The sequence below is a fragment of the Arvicola amphibius genome, chromosome 10 (assembly GCF_903992535.2).
Source record: "Arvicola amphibius chromosome 10, mArvAmp1.2, whole genome shotgun sequence".
NCBI classification, from domain to species: domain Eukaryota; kingdom Metazoa; phylum Chordata; class Mammalia; order Rodentia; family Cricetidae; genus Arvicola; species Arvicola amphibius.
Window position 1 is genome coordinate 68,932,362 of NC_052056.1, and position 21,328 is coordinate 68,953,689.

At 43.0% G+C, this 21,328-nt stretch overlaps 1 protein-coding gene across 4 annotated transcripts in view; it reads right to left on the bottom strand.

Annotated features, from left to right (window-relative positions):
• Window positions 1–21,328, bottom strand: part of LOC119824574 (LIM domain containing preferred translocation partner in lipoma) — a 600,040-nt gene that overhangs the window by 385,097 nt on the left and 193,615 nt on the right. The window lies entirely within an intron of this gene.

Below are 21,328 nucleotides of genomic sequence, written 5' to 3' on the forward strand. Positions count from 1 at the left end.
ACATGACTGTCAGCATGCCTATGACCCAAAGTCAAGTCTCCAATGCTTGAGAGCAGAACTCCTATCATATTATAACCTCAAAGTCTAGTTCATTATAAGAATGCAATGAAAATACCTATTAAAATTTAATGATCAAATAAACGTATGCCTATCACTATTTCTCCAGATGAATCAGAATCTCCTCCATGTCTCAAAAAGTATAATGTCTGGGGGAGTTACATTTACCTAAGTGCAATGAAGGGAGTAACACAGAAAGGAGACAGGAAAATGCGAGGATCTGTCAAAAGAACGAGAGCAGGTTTAGAGAGGCGGCTCCTATCAGGAACTGGAGAGCCGTGAGATTAGGAAATATAACAGAAACAAGAACAATGGCAAGAATGAACAACACGGGCACTGAGGAGAAGATTCAGGGGCCAACGCACTTACCATGCTTGTGGAAGGACCTGAGCTCAAATCCCAAGCCCTCACATAAAAACGGAACACAGTAGTGAACATCTGTAACCCCAACGCTACTAGAGGAGACTGTAGCTAGGAACAGTATCACCCCCAGAAAGTCTAACTCAGCTAGCCCTCACAGTGGAAAACAGTGAAAGTCTTCCTCAAAAACAAGGTAACAAAGACTGACACCTGAAGTTGTACTCTGACCTGACGTAACACACAAACATGATGGGGAGTGGGGGAGAAAATAGAAGAGGAGGGAGGGAGAGAGGGAGGAAGAGACAAACAGAAACAAATCAAAGTAGGTGTGAGGGATGGAGACAAATTAGTTCATGCAAGATGGATCTGAGGAACATGGTAAATGCAATGCTTTCAACATGGAGTCCCTCTGGCCCTAATTTGAGTCTCAGTTAAATTAGAGAGGCTTTTACAAGAAAAAAATGTGCATCTGCAAACTGAACATCTGTAAACTTCCAGAAGCTCTAATGTTTTATGGCTGTATTCTTTCTCTACATCTTCAGCTTGCTTTTGATAAGTGAGTTCGAGGAATGGGTGGAATGGCAAATGCCTGTCGAGGCCCCTATTAGCTTATCAGGGACAGAACCAGTGAAGAAAACACACACGCAGGCAGGGGTGAGAGCTGGCTTTGCTGTCCCAGCTCTCACCTTGCTCTTCCTTCCTCTGTCTGTCAGCTTCTTCCTTCCTCTGCCTCTGAGGCAGGTTTCACTCTAGGCTTATGATCATCTATCGTGAAATCAAGAAGTGAAACAGAAGACCCCCCCACCCCCGCCCCAGACACTGAAAATGAAGCTGCAGCACCAGGAGAGAGGCAAACAGGAGAAAGGGCCCTGATCCCAGCACTATGGCTGCTGTTAAGGAGGCAAACAGGAGAAAGGGCCCTGATCCCAGCCACATGGCTGCTGTTAAAAGAGTTACAAACACTGTGCTCTGTCCCTTCAGGGTCTGGGCTCAGTGCAAAGCAAGTAGGAAAAATGTACATGGTTTCACTGATCACCGTCTCTGTGGCCCTCTTTGTCATCTCTCCCTAGCAATTATACAGGAACAGTAAAGCCACAGATAGACAAGAAATACCAAGTGTTTTCTAAGGGTTGACTATATGTGAAGTGATGTCTAAGGACTGCAGAGTCATCACAGCACTATATGGGGGTACATTATCATGACCCACATTCTAAAATTCAAAAATATAAGGCTGAGGATGGGGCTATGGCTCAATGGCAGAACTCTTGTCTAGTATGGGTAAGGCCTTGGATTTGACCCCAAGTACTGCTCCCTGCCCACCCATGCCCAAAAGGAAAGTTCTAAGAGGTTGCACAAATTGATTAGGATATACAACCACCAAGTCACAAACTTAAAAAAGCTTCAACATAAATTCTTCCCTGAAGTCTGCATCTCTGGAAATAGTGGTCTGGGCTCTTACCATCCCCATCCCCCCCTCTCAGGTCGTAGTGGTTATAATACATCCTTTCTATCATACTCCACAATCAAACACTGACGAAGCCAATATTCAACAGACCAAACTAATCAAAACCACAGAGAAGACAAAGATGTTGATGATGATCAAGACCCTCTCTGTATAGGAAAGAAAACTGAGGGCCACAGTAAAATAAAGAACCCTCTCCAGGAGTCTATGAATGCCAATTCACCAGCATTAGTGACAGAGAACAGGCTGATAGTGGATCATGATTTCCTATTGCTTCTCTCCAAATCAATACTGAATTCTAGAAGCAGTTCTAAGATTACTGAAGAACAAGCAACTGTTATACGGCATTATGCAACAGCTGGTGCTATAAGCTTTAACTGTGGTCTCTAAAGCCACCTCCAAAACTGCTCATGTGGGATCTGTGTACGTTTCTGATTATTTACCTTGCACTGATGGGGTTGCACAGATCCTAGGGTGTGGCAAGCTAGCATTTCATGGCTGAGATGGTGCCCTAGTATCTTTATGTAGACATTCTTACTTCAGGGCTGAGAGTTAAGTGGCACAAAGCATTCATATTCATCTTTGCCTTAGTCCCTCAATAACTGCTTCGTCGGGGTGATGAATAAATTGATGATGTGGAGGGAGGGCACAGAAATTAACACCCACTAATTCAGTGATGTAGGAACTGGAGACAGGGGGCTGTGGTTCAAACTGGAAAAGTTGATGGCAGACTTCAGCTTAGCACTCATGCCCATCATCAACAGGGTTTTTATGTGAACAGGCATTTAAGACTCAAATAACATGCTCCTCAACCATGAAGAGTTTCTCTCAGCTGACCTCTGCAGGTGAAAGGCAGTGCCTTGCTTGAATTATCAAAATACTGCTGCAAGAGTCTTGTTAGCCTTATTAATTACACAAAAAAGGGATTTCATTAAGACATTTCCATACATATATATGCTATTCTCTTGCCCCGCCTCCTTCTGGTCTCCTGCCTCTTCTCTAATAGCTCCCTGCCTATTTTCACATTGCTTTTCCTACTCCACAAACATGAGAAACGTATTTGTCTTTATGAATCTGGGTTTTGTACCTTAAACATGTTTGATCTCTAGTTGCACACATTTTTCAGTGAACGATCTAAGTTGGTTCTGCTTTGTAGCTGAATGAGATCCCACCTCATATACACATTCCATTTTCTTTCCCCGCTTGTCTCTGGTGCCGCAGAGCCTGATTCCATAACTAAGTCAACTGTAAATGGTAGATACCAGAAAAGCTTCCTATTCTTCCATGCCTTTATCAGCATTTGGTGTTCTTGTTTGAGGATGGTCATTTGGAGCCTGGAGGGATGGCTCAGCCATTAAAGGCTAGGCTCACAACCAAAAATATAAGAGGATAGTCATTTGGACTTGAATAAGGGAATCTCAATGAAATTCAAAGCTGATTTCATTCACCATGCCTTCCTTCTCCTTTTCAATGTTCCCCTCACTCCCCACACCCCGAGGCAGGATCTGAACACAAGCCACCATTCACCTGAGCGAGCCTTCTTCCAGTCAGCTACCGAGCCCCACCCCTATTGCTAGCTTTTCAACTGCAACAATACACTTCCCTAGTGCGGGCGCGGCTATCCATCCTGTACTACAGGCCAGTGTCTGGCTGGGGGCTTTCTGACCTTCAAAGCTCAGAATCAGCCTTCAGGAGTAGCTCAGACAGGAGCCTACAGTGCAACTTTAGTTCTCTGAGAGCGAATGTCCTCTGAAGATGGCAGAGTTGAATTGGGAGCATACTAAATATGAGTCTCCTCACAGGCATCCTGCATTTTGAAAAGATCCTGACAGCAAAACTATTAAAAACCAAGAAAAGTTAGGTCTGAAGATTCCCAAACCAGCTATAATTTTCCTCTCAGCTCATCAGAGGAAATACACTGTCTTTCCACCCCCCACCCCCGTTTTCTTGTTACCTGTTTTCCTAATTCTGTGACCCTTCCCATGATGGGTGGGAGTCTTGGATTAATCTCAGTGATTACCAAGGTATCAATCAAGACTTACTATGCACAAGTAAATAAGCACTTTAGGCAAACCTTTTCCAAACAGCACAGGTAAGTCCCTGCCAGGGTAATTACAAAGCAGATAGGCTACAGCCGGTGAGGGAAGCGTGGGAAGGCAGCACTGAGGAACGAGGCGGGCTGAAAATTACACACAATTGCTAGCGGAATGGCAAACTCAATCATGTTCGGAAGCATCAGGTCACACAGAACAGGAAGGGTAAAGCGGGACCTGGGCTGGGATGAAAATGTCATGTATTCCCTTAACTTCTCTCTACAGACAGCTATGAAAGGATACTGGCTATACGCCCCACTCCCTGCATGGACAGCTGGCATTGCCCAGAAGGAGCAAGGAGAAGAACTCCACAGAAATGCCAACCCTTTATATAGGCTTTCTCGGAGAGGCTGGACACACTGGAAGCAGCACCAGACTTAGACACAGAATGGTCAGCCACAACTGCTCGCTCAGTCACTAAGTGGCTCTCTGACTTTAGCCCCGCACACCTTTAAAACCCAGTATGGCTCCTTAGCTGGAAACTAGAATGAGTTTCCTGCAAACACTGTCCAACAACTCTCCTGTCCCATAGTTCCTCACGACTATAAGCTGAGTCAACTGAGGCTTTGTATAAAACTAAGTTCTAATTACTAGAAATTCTGACCCTACCAGACTGAGGAGGTATGTTGGGGGAGAATAGGAATCAAGACAAATTCTTGACCTGCCTGGCACAGAAAATAACGTACTTGATGTGCTGCTTGCTGCTCTTGGCAACACTGTGGGAAGCCAGAAAAATCAGACTGCATTTGTAAACCCCAAAGGAACTCAGCAACAGCCAAAGGAAAAACAGCAGGCCCCGGGGAGTAAAGGCAAGTCACTATCATCAGAAGTGATGCAGGATGACAGGAGACAGGCCCTACAAGGTACTTGCCTTCAGAGTCAGAGTGTCACTGGAAAAAGAAACAAGGGACTGATAGGCTACCAACAGCACTGAACACCAGGGCTCTGGAGAGGGCCAGAAACAAGGGACTGATAGGCTACCAACAGCACTGGACACCAGGGCTCCGGAGAAGGCCAGAAACAAGGGACTGACAGGCTACCAACAGCACTGGACACCAGGCCTCAGGAGAGGGCCAGGAGAGAGTGGGCTAGCATTAGGCAGATTCCGTTGCCACTTTCTTAGCAGTAGCAGAAGAAGGAAAGATGGCTGACAGCTGACAAGATGTGCTACAGAAAACAGAGAGGTCACTGGGAGTCCCCCACACATTAGGAACTAATGTGTTTCTTCTCATTGGAATGTAACATGCAAAAGTCCCCACCCATGTAGAGAAGCTGAAGTGGCTGTCCCGCTTTAACAAAGCAGTTAGAGCTATCAGAGGCAGGGTGCAGGCCCACATGTTCTACCGGAAAGAACATTCATAGCGGGAAGCTTCACTAGGTTAGCCAGTAGCGTTGCTGGTCACTGGATGATAACCAGGGGACTGGCTAAAAGACAGCCAATGAAGCTCCTTTCTCCCAAAGACGCGGTCCTGATACCCAGCCATTCACTCTAAATCACATTCAACAGCTCTGTCGGACACAGAGAACAAGAAAAAAAAATATCTCCAGATTCAGTTTCACCAGCTCTAAAATCAATTTCCTCCCAGCGCATTTTATACTCTCTGATAACATTGTTCTTCTGGGCAGCACCCTGGGCTTACATAGAAATGTCATCCCCAGGAGGCTACGGCAAACTTCTGTGCTATGTGTGAGCAGCTAAAAACGAGGAGCAAAGAACTACTTGAGTTTGTGTGCACACAGAGAATTTACTTCTGAACATGGAGATCGGGACGTACAACGCTAAGATGCTACGTGCCCCGTTGACAAAGGGTTTGCCTTTCCAAGGGGTGAGAAAGCGATGATGGGAAAAGCCAACAGTATAATCCCTAGTAAAGCTGAGGAGTCTCTTTAATGGTTATCTGGAATCTCTCCTGCTAAACCTACCAATAAGTGCTCGGGACTGCAGGTTAATTGCTGCTCACTCGTCTGCCTTCAGCAGCGTGTTCAAACTTGTATTAAACGCCACGCTTTAGTTATCTGCTTACAAGTCTGTTGTACCCATTAGACAGGCCGTGGAATTTTACTAGCACTTGAGGTATGTTTTAATTACTTTTAATTCTCTAATGCCTTTGTTTGTATCCTAACAAAAATAGGGGATAGAACAACAAAGCCCATCTTACTAATAACTTGAAAAGGGAGAGATGCTTACATTTTTCATGAGGAGGATGCTATTGGTGTACTTCTGTACGTAACACTGTGTGTCTGTGAAACCCAAATACCACAGCAGTCACCAACACCTGGGAAACAGCCACTGTGCAAAACTATCCTATAGCTTTCAAAGTCAGCTTGATCACTCTCATTGACTGGAGTTAGCCTCACGGGCTTTAGAGGTTAGGATAAACTCTGGGGTCTGAACCGCGTCGCTGCTTGGTTTAGAGGTGAAATGGGAATGAGAGTTAACGTTTTAAACGCCCAGATAATGGGAAAACAAAGTGATGGCAAAGGGTGATGGAGATTTTCAACAAAGATTTTAGAAGATTAGAAGATTAGAGGAAATAACCCTATGCATACATGTAAGTAAGTTTTAAAATAATGTTTTTGATTAATTAAAAAGTTAACTAGATTGTGACTCCGAGTATGAAATGGTAGGAAAGCCAGGCGAGCTTTTGCGTCATTAATTTGGGTTATATAAGGAAGACCACATTTGCAGTTGCTCAGGGTGAAACAGCGGGGAGGAGTTTCAACGGTGGACCTGTTTTCCACAATGTTGGAACCTGTTCAACTTTTATTTCAAGATTTTGAAATAAGGCAAAATCTGGCGAGCCACTGACCAATGGCAGCAGAGCAAAGACCAGCCTGGATGTTTCGGCTCCCTTTCAGAAGTACAGCAAAGGGGGTTAGTCCTTCTGAAAGCTCTCCAAGAGAGTACGGGTATTGAGCCCTCTGAAGTTTTTTTTAAAAATCACAATGCTAAAAAACTGAAATGTATAAAAACCCCACTAAACTGGCTAAATATTCAAGGAAAATAAGAGACAATACACACATACAACGTGCACACACACACACACACACACACACACACAGACAATCATAAAGGTTTGGGAATACTAAGAGTTAAGCTCTAAGTCTGAATCATTAGGTCATATGTCAGACACTATTCTCCATGGTTCCTCATACCTACGAGTGATTGTAAATTCAGCTTACGCCTGCTGTTTTGGTTGCTGTACCCATTAACAAGAAGCTGTTCAAAGTGGCTCCGATGGGATAGTAAGTAACCCGGTCAAGGAGCTGTGATGATGTCTTATTCACTTGGCAAGAGCGAAGCTCAAATGCAGTCAGCTACTGATCCAAAGGGCTCCGAGAGCTATGAGCCTCGCAAGCCTGGAACTGTGATTACAGGTGCACAGAGCAATGAGCAGCAGGAGGCAAACCTTAGGACTGCTACTCTAGAGCATGTGCCCCCAACTAAGGAGGAAAGGCTGGAGAACAGAGAGCTGGCTCAGCAGTGCCGAGCCCTGGCTTCTCTTGCAGAGAAACAGGACTCAATTCCCAGCACCCACATGGTGGCTCACAAGCATCTGCAACCCAAGTCCCCCCAAATCTAACACAATCTTCTAGCCTCTGTGAGCACTGTACTCATGTGGTAAACAGACATTATTCAGGCAAACACTCGTAAATACAAAATAAGACTAAATAAAATCTCAAAAGAAACAAATAAGACAAAAAGAAAGGATAAGAAAATCCCAGTCGCATAGAAGGAAGCAAAAGAGCTCAATCTACCCCCTTTTTCCTAGAGTAGCAAACACTGCCTGCTACAAAGACAAGCTGAAATGCTCCGAGAGCATTTGTACCATCCATCTTTCCTATGCCTTGCACTACCAGTAACTATAATATTTATTTTCTTGTAAATGCTGCAAAAAGTTTACCTGGGACTTAATTTAGAACATGAAAAAGAGCATCTACCGTGTGCTTCAAGCAATTGGCTCGGCAGCCATGCATAGTGCAAGTAGAATTGCTAACAATTTTCTCACATTTCTAAATCAGTGTTACGGAAGCATACAGAAAGAAGTCGAAATAATTACTTATAGGCCAACAGGTCATATCTCTGTATGATATATTTTAAGTAAACTGTTTTGTTTGATTTCCATTGCAAATTCTAAGCACACATTTAAGGCTGGGGAAGGCACAGGGCAGAGCTGAGAACCCGGGGTGGGAATCCGGCAACCTTTGCTTAAGACAGAATTCACCCAGACACAGTGACCACGACCATAATACTCTGGGTCTCCCTCTAGGACTTTCCAAAATGTTGTAACGAAACAGGTTACTCTCCCAGGTCATGACCTTTCCTTCTTAGGCACTTTCTCTGACAAACAGGAATTCCCCAAAGGATTTCCCTGAAGTAGGTGGTTATATAATAGATGATACTGCCAAACAGAGACTTAACAGAGCGCCCCATCGGAGTGCTGACCGCACATTCAAGCCCCACAGAGGTCGGTGAAGTCCCTCAAACTCACTGTGGTGGACAGTGAGTCAGCACTCACACGTGCCACCCAACACAGGGGCTGCACTGGTGCTAGGCATGGATTATAAAAGAAATGCTGCCAGAAGATAGGTACTGTCTTGAGATTGGGAAGGCTAGTACGGGCAGAGGCCATGGTTGGGGCTCTGCCTGTTTCCTATGGGAACGCTGGTGGAGGGCAGAGGGGCTGTCTTCTACATTGACATCCTCACAGCCATTCTTCAGCACGAGGGCTTCTCAGCAGCAGCTGTGGCAGACAGTACCATGTCTCAGAAGTACAATCCCATGTCTCAGAAGCCATTACCACCTTCCTGATCACATCTCTTATAGAGTATATCCTGGATTTCAATAGTTGAGAGAACTCCTGGTGACCTTTCTCTTTCATGGCTATAAAATAATGGGGTTAATTGTAATTCTGGGGTTCAATTCTAGATGGCCAATAGATCTTCTACTCCATGTGGTCCTTTTGATGGTTTCTGAGTTACTAAAGCCCTATTGGATCTCTTCTACTTAAATACCGGTAACAGCTGCCTTCTTATAGCAAAATCCTGATTTTAAAAGAAAAACAACTCCCCCAAGGTTCTAACAATTTGATTCACAAAATGGACAACAATATTGTATGAGAAAACAACATGCCAATGTCATCCATTATGTCTGTGCAGAGCGATGGGCCGTCCCAGGAAATGAGCCACACAGACAGCAGGCCTTCTCAGAGCTTGTAGATTCTGGGAAAACTAGGTTCCAACCCACAAAGAACTCAGTGCTGACGATGAAGCCAATTACTGTCGAAAACATCTAATCTCAGCATTCTGCTCTGGGCTCCATTGCAGGCTGTTTCTCTAACCAAAGACAACACGCGGGGGAAGTCCCTTGCCTCCGACATTCGCAACTCAGTCTTCATGCTTATGAGGGAATTTACTTGGATGCCTGTTGTAACCAAGCTTCCTAAATGTTCAGTTCCCTCAAAAATGAAGGTGAAAAAACAAAGGTCACAAAAGACCTGACACAGCTTAAAGGGGCAAAGGAATCCTTGAGCCCAAACGTTCAGATGCCAACAATCTACAGTTAGAATGCCTTAGAGAGAAGACTTCGAGGGAGTCGCTGGGGGACTGCAAACATGCCAGAGCAGGAGTTTGGTCTCTCCACAACATCTCTCTTTGGAAATAACTCAGCATCTTGAGAGAAGGGAAGGGGAGATATTTACACAGCCTAGATCCTCTTGAAGTACAGAGACCGGCAGAGAGCAGGAGAAAAATATGACCAAACTCAGTAATACTGATGTTGCTCAAAAAAAAAAAATCACTAATTCATTCATGCCCAAAAGAAGAAAATTCCAGAAACTCATCAGATGGAATAATTTTGGTAAACAAGATGAAAAATAGTAAGAAGGGCCAAGAAGATGCAGTTGCACCAACTCCAGCACTGAGCTCACACCAGTGCTTTCAGGCCCTATGATCTCACAGGCCTCAGTTTCCTCAGCTGTAAATGAAAACACTATTCTCTGACTGGCTCAGCAAAATTGAATGAGCATTTTGTAGTGTGTGTGTGTATGCGCGTGCGTGTGTGTGTGTGTGTGTGTGTGTGCGCGCGCGCGCGTGCATGCATGTGTATGTGTGTACAGAAAGAAAAATTATCAGCAAAGGCATTTCAAGGAAAGCTATAAATGAATATTCTCACGTCAGGGTAACCAAATGGAATTAAATACAGCAGTAACATTGCAATGTGATAGCCGAAGAAAGATGGTGATCAGAACTGTCACAAACAATGGTGTCTAAAGGAGAAGAGAAACCAGCTGAGGCTGTCACAATCCTCTCAGTTCCTGTAGCACACACAACAATGGAAAGATTGCAGGGAGGGGCAGCACAAACATTTCAGCTATGACACACCAAGGACGTGGGACAGGGCCCTGAGAAAATGACACTTTTACCTCGTAATGACACACTACCTCGGCAAGTGTGCTCCTCGGAGTATTTAAGCCTTGGGAGAATGGTCAGTGAGCAGGGGCGTGTCTTGCTAGCATGCTTCCTCAGAATTCCTAAGAAAGAGTCAAGCATGGTGGCACATACTTCTAACCTAAGTGCCAGGAACGAGATGGTAGAGCAAGACCTGCCAACCAGTTTACCCTAATCAGTGAACATCTGACTAAGTGAGAGACCCTGTCTCAAAAACAGGGTGGACAGCCCCTGAGGAAAGACATCCAAGAACGACCTTTGGCCTCCACATGCACATGCTCACACATGCCCAGATTTTCAAACACACACATACCCAACACATCTGTTCAAACACATACACAAAAGGAGGTTGGAGAATGGCTTGGTGGATATGAACGTGAGCTGCCTCTGGAAATGAATGAGTTTAGTTCAGACCACCCATGATAGGTGGCTCACATAGACCTCTAAATTCCTTCCAAGGGATCTATTATCCCTTCAGTATTCCACATGTACCTAAACACACATGCAAGTACACACACAGACAAATAAACACAAAATTTTGAAAATAGCAAAGTACTTCCTTTGAAAGAAGTCTTGCGTGTATGTGACTCCAGGGTTGCCCACTTTGTAATTCTCCCACCCTCAGCAGATTGAGCTGTCTGCAGTTCTTTGTCTAGGGGCGGGACAAATGAGAACTCCTCTTTCTGCATTAGCTTGTTTCCTGGTATCGTTATTCAGGTCTCGTTTAGCCACATTCACAGATACAGCAGCCAACATGCATATATGTATGCATTGTATATATGTATGCAACAATAATAATCAAAAAGGCAATCAATTTGAGGAACACAGGAGGAGAATGGGGAAGATGGAAATGCTATGATTAGATTTTAATTCAAAAGCTTTTAATGAAAAGTCTTTATGTTTTAATTTTCTGAGTGGTTTATGCAAGTGTCTTCATCTATTTCTCAGTTCTACCAAACAGAAAACAGAAATGGCTGAAATTAAAAGTGAAATAGAATATTGACAGTCCTTTGAAGTGGCCAGCCTGGATAACTGTTCACCTAGATGGACAGAAATACAAAAGCAGATATTATCCACAGCTGGATTTCAACATCGAGACGGCATAGAAAGGCAGGTTCAGAAAACATCCAGTGGATTACCAGTTCAAATACTTCCAAGAGGGGCTGGAAGGCAAACTGCTGTTGATAAAATGGTCGCATTGATTCTAACACTCCAGGATCATAGCAGGTTTCTCCAGTGTTAGGACCTTCCTCAGGGCAGAGGTCTCCATTCCTTGGTTAGGTTAAGTCATCCTTTTTTGAAGCTATTGTGAATGACAGTGTTTCCATGACTTCTGTCTTTGTCACCTCTGTGCTTGCCATTAGTATACAGAAGTGTTTGCATGTTAACTGGCATCCTGCCACTTTGCTGAAGGCATTGATCATTTCTAGAACCTTTCTGGTAAAATTCTTGGGATTGCTAATGCATAATATCATATGACCTCTTTTATGCATCATATCAAACCATCTGCAAATAAGGATGAGCTGATTTCTTCTTTTCTTTTGTGCTGTCCTCCCTTCCCCCTTTTCTGTCTCATTGCTCTAGCTAGCGCTTCAAGCACTATATTGAAAAGAATGGATTCAGTGGACAATTATCTCATTCCTGATTTTACTTGAATTTAGGGGGATAGTGGCTATTAGTTTATCATATGTATACCTTTTATTATAATGAAATACGCTCCCTCCAGTCATACCTTCTCTAAGACTTTATCATAAAAGCATGTTAGAGTTTTGTCAAATGTCTTTTCTTCATCTATTCGGAATATCATGAGATTTTTCTAAGTCCAATTATATGATTTATTACATTTACTGCCTTACATATATTGAACTAGTCCTGCATATTAAAGGCAAAGACAACTTAATCTTGGTGTATAACTTAAATACACACACGCACACACACACACACACCTGTATTTAGTTTGTAAGCATTTGATTCATAATTTTTGCAACTGTGCTCATCACAGATACTGGCCTATAATATTCTATTTGTTGATATTGATCAGTCTTTGCCTGTCTTGGGTAGTAGTGTACTACTGGCTTCAATGAAGGAGTGAAAGACTGGTAGAATCCTTCTGTGAATTTATCTGGGTGCAAGCAAAATTAAATATTGACATTTGCAGGTAAATGCCTGGAACTTGAAAATATACTGACTGAGGCAACGCGGGTCCAGGAAAACAGAACACTGCATACTCTCTCCGACCTAGAGTAACTGCAGATATCGGGAGAATGAAGAGGAACCGTGGGTCAGGGGAGAGCCCCAGGGAGGGGTCAAGTAGGAGACAGTTGCTGTGAAGGAGAAAATTGGGGGAAAGGCAGAGAACTTTAATTGGAGACTGAAGAGGAAGGTAATATATAAAGAGGATGAATGTTTGGAAAACCATAAAAAAGTTATTTTATGTTTACATAAAAATACATTATATATGCCAGGCAGTAGTGGCACATGCCTTTAATCCCAGCAGAGGCAGGCAGATCTGTGTGAGTTTGAAGCCAACCTGGTCTACACAGTGAGTTCTAAGACAGCAAGACCTGTTTCACAGAAAGAAAAACAACTGTCTTCAAAAACAAACAAACAAAAACAAAAACAAAACAAAAAAAAGAAATACCAAACCAAACCAAAACCAAAAAACCCTGTTGCTGAAGAGACAACACACACTCAGAACCTGAAAGACTCAACCCAGAAGACGCCCTTCCTGAGGAGTGTGTAATATAACCGCCATAGGAGAAAACAATCAAAAGCCTACCAAGCTGTAAGCCCAGGAACCACAACAATGATCATCCCAGTAAGACATCCCTATGGGTACAGCATTGACACTAATAAAATTGAACATGGGGCCAGCTCAATGGGAGAGAACTCCACCTGGCACTATAAACCTAGTCAACGACATCATCAACTCTAGAGGAGGACCTACTGCTGTCTCTTTACCAACCCAGTATCATTTCTAACAGTTATCCCTATACGTGCAGACAAATGCACCTCTCGCCCCTAATCACAAAGCCTTCTTTATCAGTAGACGGAAACCCCTGCAGAGACCACAGCTGGCCAACAACCCCTGTACCGAAGGCTCAGAGAACATGGCAGAAACGGTGGCAGAAAGAACCGGCAGACCAGAACACCTCCGAGATGATCTTGTGTTTGTAACAGGGAAATGCAGTCACAGAGTCTCAGCAATATGGCTATCAAAGTAAGAGAAGCCCAAGAACAACACCTGTTGGCTGGCCAATAGGGATAGCGGAAATCTCCCCGGCGCTATTTCTAGATGAAGAGCTGTCACAATCAATGACGTGAGAGAGGTAGAATTCATCTTCTCCAGGGATGAACCCCTAATTCAATTCAGTCACAACTAGTCATCTCTAAACATACAGATCAAGCAACACTAATGACTAAGAAGAAAAAAAATATATATAAATATATATATACACACACACACAAACATATATATATGCACACACAAATACCAAGTCTGCATACCTGTGTGTGTACATATGAGGTTATTACCATTGACCTTGGTTGCTGTGTGTGTGCATGTGTGTACATATGAAGTTATTACCATTGACCTTGGTTGCTGTGTGCATGTGTGTGTGTCTGTACATATGAGGTTATTACCATTGACCTTGGTTGCTGTGTGTATGTGCACATATGAGGTTATTACCATCGACCTTGGTTGCTGTGTGTGTGTGTATGTGTACATATGAGGTTATTACAATCGACCTTGGTTGCTGTGTGTGTGTGTACATATGAGGTTGTTGCCATGGACCTTGATTGCGCTCTCTCTCTCTCTCTCTCTCTCTCTCTCTCTCTCTCTCTCTCTCTCTCTCTCTCTCTGTCTGTCTGTGTGTGTGTGTGTACCTATGAGGTTATTACCATCGACCTTAGTTGCTTCCCAGAACTTGAAGGCAAGAACCTGTTGCTGAAGACACCACCCACTTCAGATACATAGGGGAGGAATGCATCTGAGAACTAATATCATATACACATGTATTTAAGCAAACAATATAGCTGAAGGAGAAGAGGGCATGGACTTTAAGAGAAAGTGTGCAAACCAGAGAGGAGTTGGTGAGGGAAGGGATAGGTGAGAATTATGTAAATATAGTACTCATGTATGAAATTCTCAAACCATTGAAAATTTTAGTTTAAAGAAAGAAATTCAAGAACACTTGGCTTGAAGATGTGTTCGTATTACAAGCCCTGTAGGGGAAAATGACCCCTCGCCAATCTCTACATTTTCATTTTAAAATAAGGCTCTCAATTTTTTCAAAGGGCTCATTGCATGACAAAAAAAGGTTCTAGAATTTTCTTTTAAAAGAATTCAAAATGCTTATTAAATGTTTACTTTACAAACTATTCATTTTCAAATGAGATATGAAATCTTGATTAGGATTGCTAAGTATGGAAGCATATTTAATCTTACAATAAACAGGAAACTCCAATTATACATACACATACAGAGAGAGAGAGAGAGAGAGAGAGAGAGAGAGAGAGAGAGAGAGAGAGAGAGAGAGAGAGAGAGAGAGATTGAGACTCACACATTAATGTGGAAGAAACAGAAATGCCACAGAGAGAAAAAGATGATCAACAGATATTTATAAATATAAAATGTTACCCTTTGACTCCTGACATCCCAAACTTTCGACGTCATATTTGACATTTATGCAGAGCTAAGCACAAAGTATTAATCAAAAAAACAATTTAAAAATAATAGAATGCTTAACTAAGATATATAAAGCCACTCAATAAAATTTGGATGGGAGTATTGTTTCTTTTCTATTTTTGTTTTTTTGTTTTTCATGGCAGGGTTTATCTGTGTAGCTTTAGAGCCTGTCCTAGAACTCACTCTATAGACCAGGCTGACCTTGAACCCACAGAGATCCACCTGCCTCTGTCTCCCAAGTGTTGGGATTAAAGGCATCTATCACTACTGCCTAGCCACTCAATGAAATATCAAGGAGATATTAAAATTATAATCATTTAATAAAATGCAGCAGTAGGTGAGATGTTTAATATAGAGAGCTGAGGTACACAGCACCAGATAATTTATGCTAACAGAAGAACCCCAGAAAGGCGATCACAAAGTGATAACTTGAAGCTGTATGAGGGTAGATTTATAAATGATATTGATTTATCTTCAATTGTAGCTGAGATACAATGCTGAAACCTTATTCAGTTAAGTTGAAGTGCGTGTGTGTGTGTGTGTGTGCAAGCACAAGCACACATGTGCGCACATGCATGTATGCCTGTGTGTGTATAAAATAAAGAAGGCAGAAAAATCTTAGGTACCGACTACATCATAACTGTATAAATTCAAGGACGGTATAGTGGCCTATCCTGTAACCTCAGTACTCGAGAGGTTGTAACAGGTAGACTGCTCTGAATTATAGGCCACCCTGGATTATATAATGAGTTACAGGACAGCCTAGGCAACCAAGAGAAAGCTTGTCTCAAAAAAAAGTGCAATTTCAGCATGGATAGAAAGTGTGAAAATGAATTAAGTGATAGAAAATGTCTCTCCTGAGATCCTCGAAACAGGAACAGAAATGAGATGCGATCCAGGTCCCCTCCAGATTTAAGACATAGCATTATTTTTCTACATAGCATTTTTTTTCCCTTGCTTCTCTACAGGTAAGCCGACTCTGGAGAGTGTAATGTTTTCTTGTACTGTACATATGTAATTGGAAATAGCAGTGTTCAGTTACATGTCAAAGACAGCAATTGCTTTTAAGTTTTCAGAAAATGCTATGATGAGCTACAGCTTGAATTAAACTCCTCTTTAAATATGGCTATTCAACAAAGCAGCTGGCATCAAAGTATGCATTTTCTGCAAAGCTTGTTTTTTCATACACTAAGAAACAGCCTTTTCTAAAATTTCAGCATTAACAAAAACACTAACGGAAAAGTAAAGGTGAGGTTTGGCTCTGGGCGTGAGCTTTAGAACCTAAAGCCCATTTCCTTCAATATTATCACCCTTGGGGGGGGGGGGGGAATTTTACATGAAATTCAAGCGCTAATGAGAACTATTTCCTTGACTTTTCCTCGCAGCAATTTGACAACAAACTGGGAAGCGTTTTATACCTGTGTGTGCAATGGACGTCTATAATTAGTGTCTAACATTCTGTGAGAGCTAAAGATAACACTGGGAGTCCACAACTATTCTTCTGATGTTCTGTACATTCGCAACAGCTGTAATTAGGTCCCAGCGGAGGTAATATTTAGAAAGGAACAAGGAAAAGAAATCATCTTTTATCTAAAAGACAGCAAGAAATAGTGGGTGAAGTGGGGAGATGCATCCAGTCTCACATGTTTGTGCCTGCAACCCATTCCACTAAGAGTCCGAGCTACCACCCTCGCTGGCCAGTGGTCAAGGTAGGACCGCGTATCTGACCCGTCCTTAATGCCTATTGTTTCCTCAATGTTAAAATTCAAAACAGCCATCTCTCAGACTGCTTTGTGAGCTTTGTTGTTTTGTTGTTGATCGCCAGGTTAAAAAGAGAATCGTATATGCCCAATATTCTCCAAATCATAATAAAAAATAACAGCCAGGAGAATGGAAGTCAAAAATCACAAACAAAAGCAGCAGGCTCAGCGGGCAGGTAGAATGTTGGATTAAATACAGCTTGAGAGGAACACACTGGCAACTTTGTACAAGTCTCCACTTAGTTTTTTCCTAAAGTATACTTGCTGTCTACAGTAATGGTACTCTCGTCCAATCTGGTATCTGAATGTTCACATTAAAACGGCTGCCTTCTCAGATAGGTACCTTGGAACAAGCCTCGGTCATTTTTGTTGGTGATATTACTAGTATGTAAAAAGCATAGCACACCTTCCACTGTGTGGCCACGGTGCTTGTACCAGACTGTGAGGTCTAGGACAGCCGGTGGGCTCCAGGTTGGTCTGTGGGCTCCCAGGACCTGCAAGTATAGCTCACCCTGACTTTCTGGCCTTGCCCTGGAGAGGATGTGATTGAACCCTGCCTTCCTCCCACATTGCTTACTAACAATAACAATCCAATTAATATGTCAATCCCATATTCTAAGGATATAAAATATATAAAATATAAAAACTACTCAAGACTACAACTAATCCACAATAGGAAGGTAAGGAGTTCCAAGGGAGATTACTGTCGCTCTATACTTGAGGTATAAAGCAAGCAGGCAGACAGAAAGACATCAGAGTTAGGACCTTGTGATTTGGTTGCTACCCTTTCCTACCTACCTAGGTGGCTCAAATTATACACACAAGGTCATATCGCTCATCTCTCACAGTCAACCGTGTCTCAGAAAGCTAAAGGCTCTTCCTAAACCCTAGGATCTGCCTCAGTGACACTGCCAGCTTCATCTGTCTCAACATGTCCATGAATTCATGAGTCTACGACTGACTCTTCTTCAGCCATTCCAATACACCCATGGTTATCTGTGAAGCATTCTCAGAGACCGCTCTAATGCATCGTTTTGAGGTTAAATGGCTGTGATTTGGATACCATCTGAGTGTACCCCAATGAGCCATATGCTGACATTTAATCACTACTGTAAATGAGCACAAACATAGAGATTTATCCCAAAGATGGTGTTTAGAGGTTAGAGACATTAAAAAGTGGCTGGAATTAGAAAAGGTCATTAGCGAGGGGCCTCATGATTCAATCCCTGCTGTTTCAAAGGAAGGGAACAAGAAAACACACAGGAATGTTCCACCAAGGGCACCTGCTGCCTGCTTCTCTATCAGGAAGAAATGCATCAGCAACTACCATCCCTTGCCCTCCTCAGACCCTGAGTTAAATAACCTGCTTTTTTTCTTGCAAAGTCAGCCTGTTTCAGATTCTTCATTAGAGTAAAACAAAGGTAACAACTTCCGTTCCCTACCCTCAAAAGCCATCGCATGCGTCTGGACAGCAGTATGATCATTTGTGGTAATTTCCACGTCTGGCTCCATAAATAGCCTGTGTGTGCTTTCAGAGAAAACCAAACAAGCTATATATTCCTATACCCAGTCCGCTGATAGGAGTTAAGTACTTCTGTGAAAATTAGAAAATAAACAAAGAAAACAAAAGACTGGACCTCATGATGCATAGCAAATGAAGATCACGATTTTTAGCCAGTTTGCAAGAGACAACTTAAACAGGTATAAGCAGCACCCCTGGCTCTACCCACCCTCTTCTCTTCTCCAACAGTCCAGAACACATGCACATGGGACAGAAGAAATCACCACATAATGAAAATGACTGTTCTGGAAATATGTCATACATGAAGGCATCCCTGGTTGAAACAGAAGTCAGGATTGTCTGTCTCTGTCTCTCTCTGTCTCTGTCTCTCTCTCTCTGTCTCTCTCTCTCTCTCTCTCTCTCTCTCTCTCTCTCATACACTTTTACCAGATAATCATTTTCTCATTATATAAGAATGTCATGAAAAGAGTCCTTCTCACTAATTTGATTCAAAGAGTTTTGTACATATGAAATGTAGCAAATAGTTTTAATGTAATAAAAACAAAAGCTACTTTTCTTGCCTCATTATAGTGACTACCAAAGTTATATGCCATTACCACGACCACTTATATAGGATGAAACGGGAAGAGAATAAGCAGAAGAGGCTTTGTCCTCAAGTGAGTTTGTGTGTGTATATGTGTGGGTAGGTAGGTGTGTGTGTGTGTGTGTGTTCAGTGTACATGTAAAGCATCATGGTCTTTCTACACTAATGAAGGGAAAATAAAATTCTAGGTTTATATTTCCATAGTTCTGTGTACGCAAATGTGTGCATGTCCCTGGGGAGGTCAAAATCAATATCAGCTACCTTCCTCACTTCCCTCCTTGGTTTTGCAGACACTGTCTTTGCTGAACCTGGAATTCGCAGATTCAGCTGGGCTGGTGGCATGTGGGTTCTAAGGAATTTGACTGTCTCCAAAGCTCCCAGCTAGGGTCAGGGACTCCCCTCCACACACACATACACACACACACACACACACACACCTTCAGATTTTATGCGAATGCTGGAGATCCAAACTCAGGTCCTTGTGATTACAAAGCAAGCACTTAACTGGCTGCGCCATTCCCTATCGCAACAGCTTTTGCCATTCATAAACACAGAACTTTATTTGCAGTTCTGTAATATAGAAAGAACATGATACTTCTCATACCACAACACTCAGTGCATGCCAAATATTTCAAATACCTCTTTACCTGGACGTAAGAAAACAGTTTAATACACAATACACCAAAGAAAACTCATGAGTTCAAAGGTTCTTCCTCTCTAAACCTGAGAAACGTTTAGCCTGCCACTCTCTCTACCTTCCGCAAGGCAAAGGTATGCCCCCTCCAACGAGGTCAGAGCAACCACACCACTTGCCCCACAGCTCATGCTGCCTTTCCATTGTAGCACTTTGGACGACTGCAGCATTTGCAAGACCGTGGATGGCAACCATAGCTACAAAACGAGATGCAAAATTTGGAATGCTTTTCCCCTAGACCTATCTGCCTCCTGTCTCAGTCCAATCCATGTTAGCATGATCTAAGGCAGGGTCAGTATCCAACACACAGCTACCAAAACATTCCTATGTGGATGATTAATAATTTCAATGCAGGCCATTTAATTGGATTTAAAGGCTATCTCTGAGGTGTTACTAGAGAAACGAAGGCACTGAGTATGTGAACAGAAAGAAATATGGCACCAGGAGGAGACTTCAAATAACTCAATGCAGAGAATCAGCCTGAACTAAGATTTCCAACAGCTTCCTGGCCATCCAAGAGTAAACTCTCTCCTGGTGTTCACGGGTATGAGTCTGTCACATGCCATTCCTTGCTACAATCCTGTGTTGTCTTTGGTCAGCGCCTCAGAAAACCAGATCTCTGGAAAAACACAATTAAACAAGGACAAAACAAAACAAGACAGCAACAACCCAGAAGACGGTAGTTGAGTTACACAGAGAACAATCAGGGTGAACACACATGCCATGTAGAAAACAAGCAGGCCACAACTTGAAAGCATGCTTCCCCTAGGGAGAGACTAGTTCAGCAGCACGCCAGAGCAGCCTCCTCAAATGCCCTTCCCCGCCCTGCATGGGGCAATGCGAACCACAGCTCTGCCAAACCCAGTAGATGCCAGCAGCAGCTCTGCCTGAGGGGTTCAGAAAATCAAAAGGACAGACAAGAAACACACTGCATTCATCCGGCAGGACATGACCTCCTAGCAGCCCTGATGAGTGCTGGGAGCACACACTCCAGTACAGAAACCCTGCAATCAAGAAGCCGGGAAGCTAATTGTGAAGTTAAGGAGAGGACCAACCGAAAACCTAAAGAGCTGGCTGATAATCATGCTGCTGATTAGATGTGGACAGATGCTAATGACATCACACACCTGCATTGCCAGCAAGCCATACCAGTCTATCTAGCTGCCATCAGGAGTCAGGGTTGAAGGTTGATGCCACTAGTTACTGGCTGTGCAGTCTTAGAGAGCTGACAAGGGCACTCTGTACTTCCCAAACTCCTTATCTGTGACATGAAGATTCTCAGAGCATACAGTTAAAAGTGAACTCTGATGAACTAGCAACTGGGTCTGAAAGACCCAAAACAATCATTTGAAAGAATCACATGTGTCTAAGGAGAAAAAGCTATACAGTTCACATGTGCCTATTATTTTATCTACAAAGGGAAATCTCAGACCAAAGAAGAGAGGGGCTGTATCTGAAAACAGGCAGTAAGTCAGTCACTAAGACGTCAGTCACTAAGACACCTGGAGCCAACAGCTTCTGCTTCACAATGCTTGGAGTCATTCACTGAGGAGAACTGCGGTCAGAAATCAGAGGTACCCAAAACGCCATGTGCTTAAGACAGTTCCGCGTTAACAAGCAGCAGTGTGTGTTTGCTATTCCTGGCAATAATGTAGCTTTC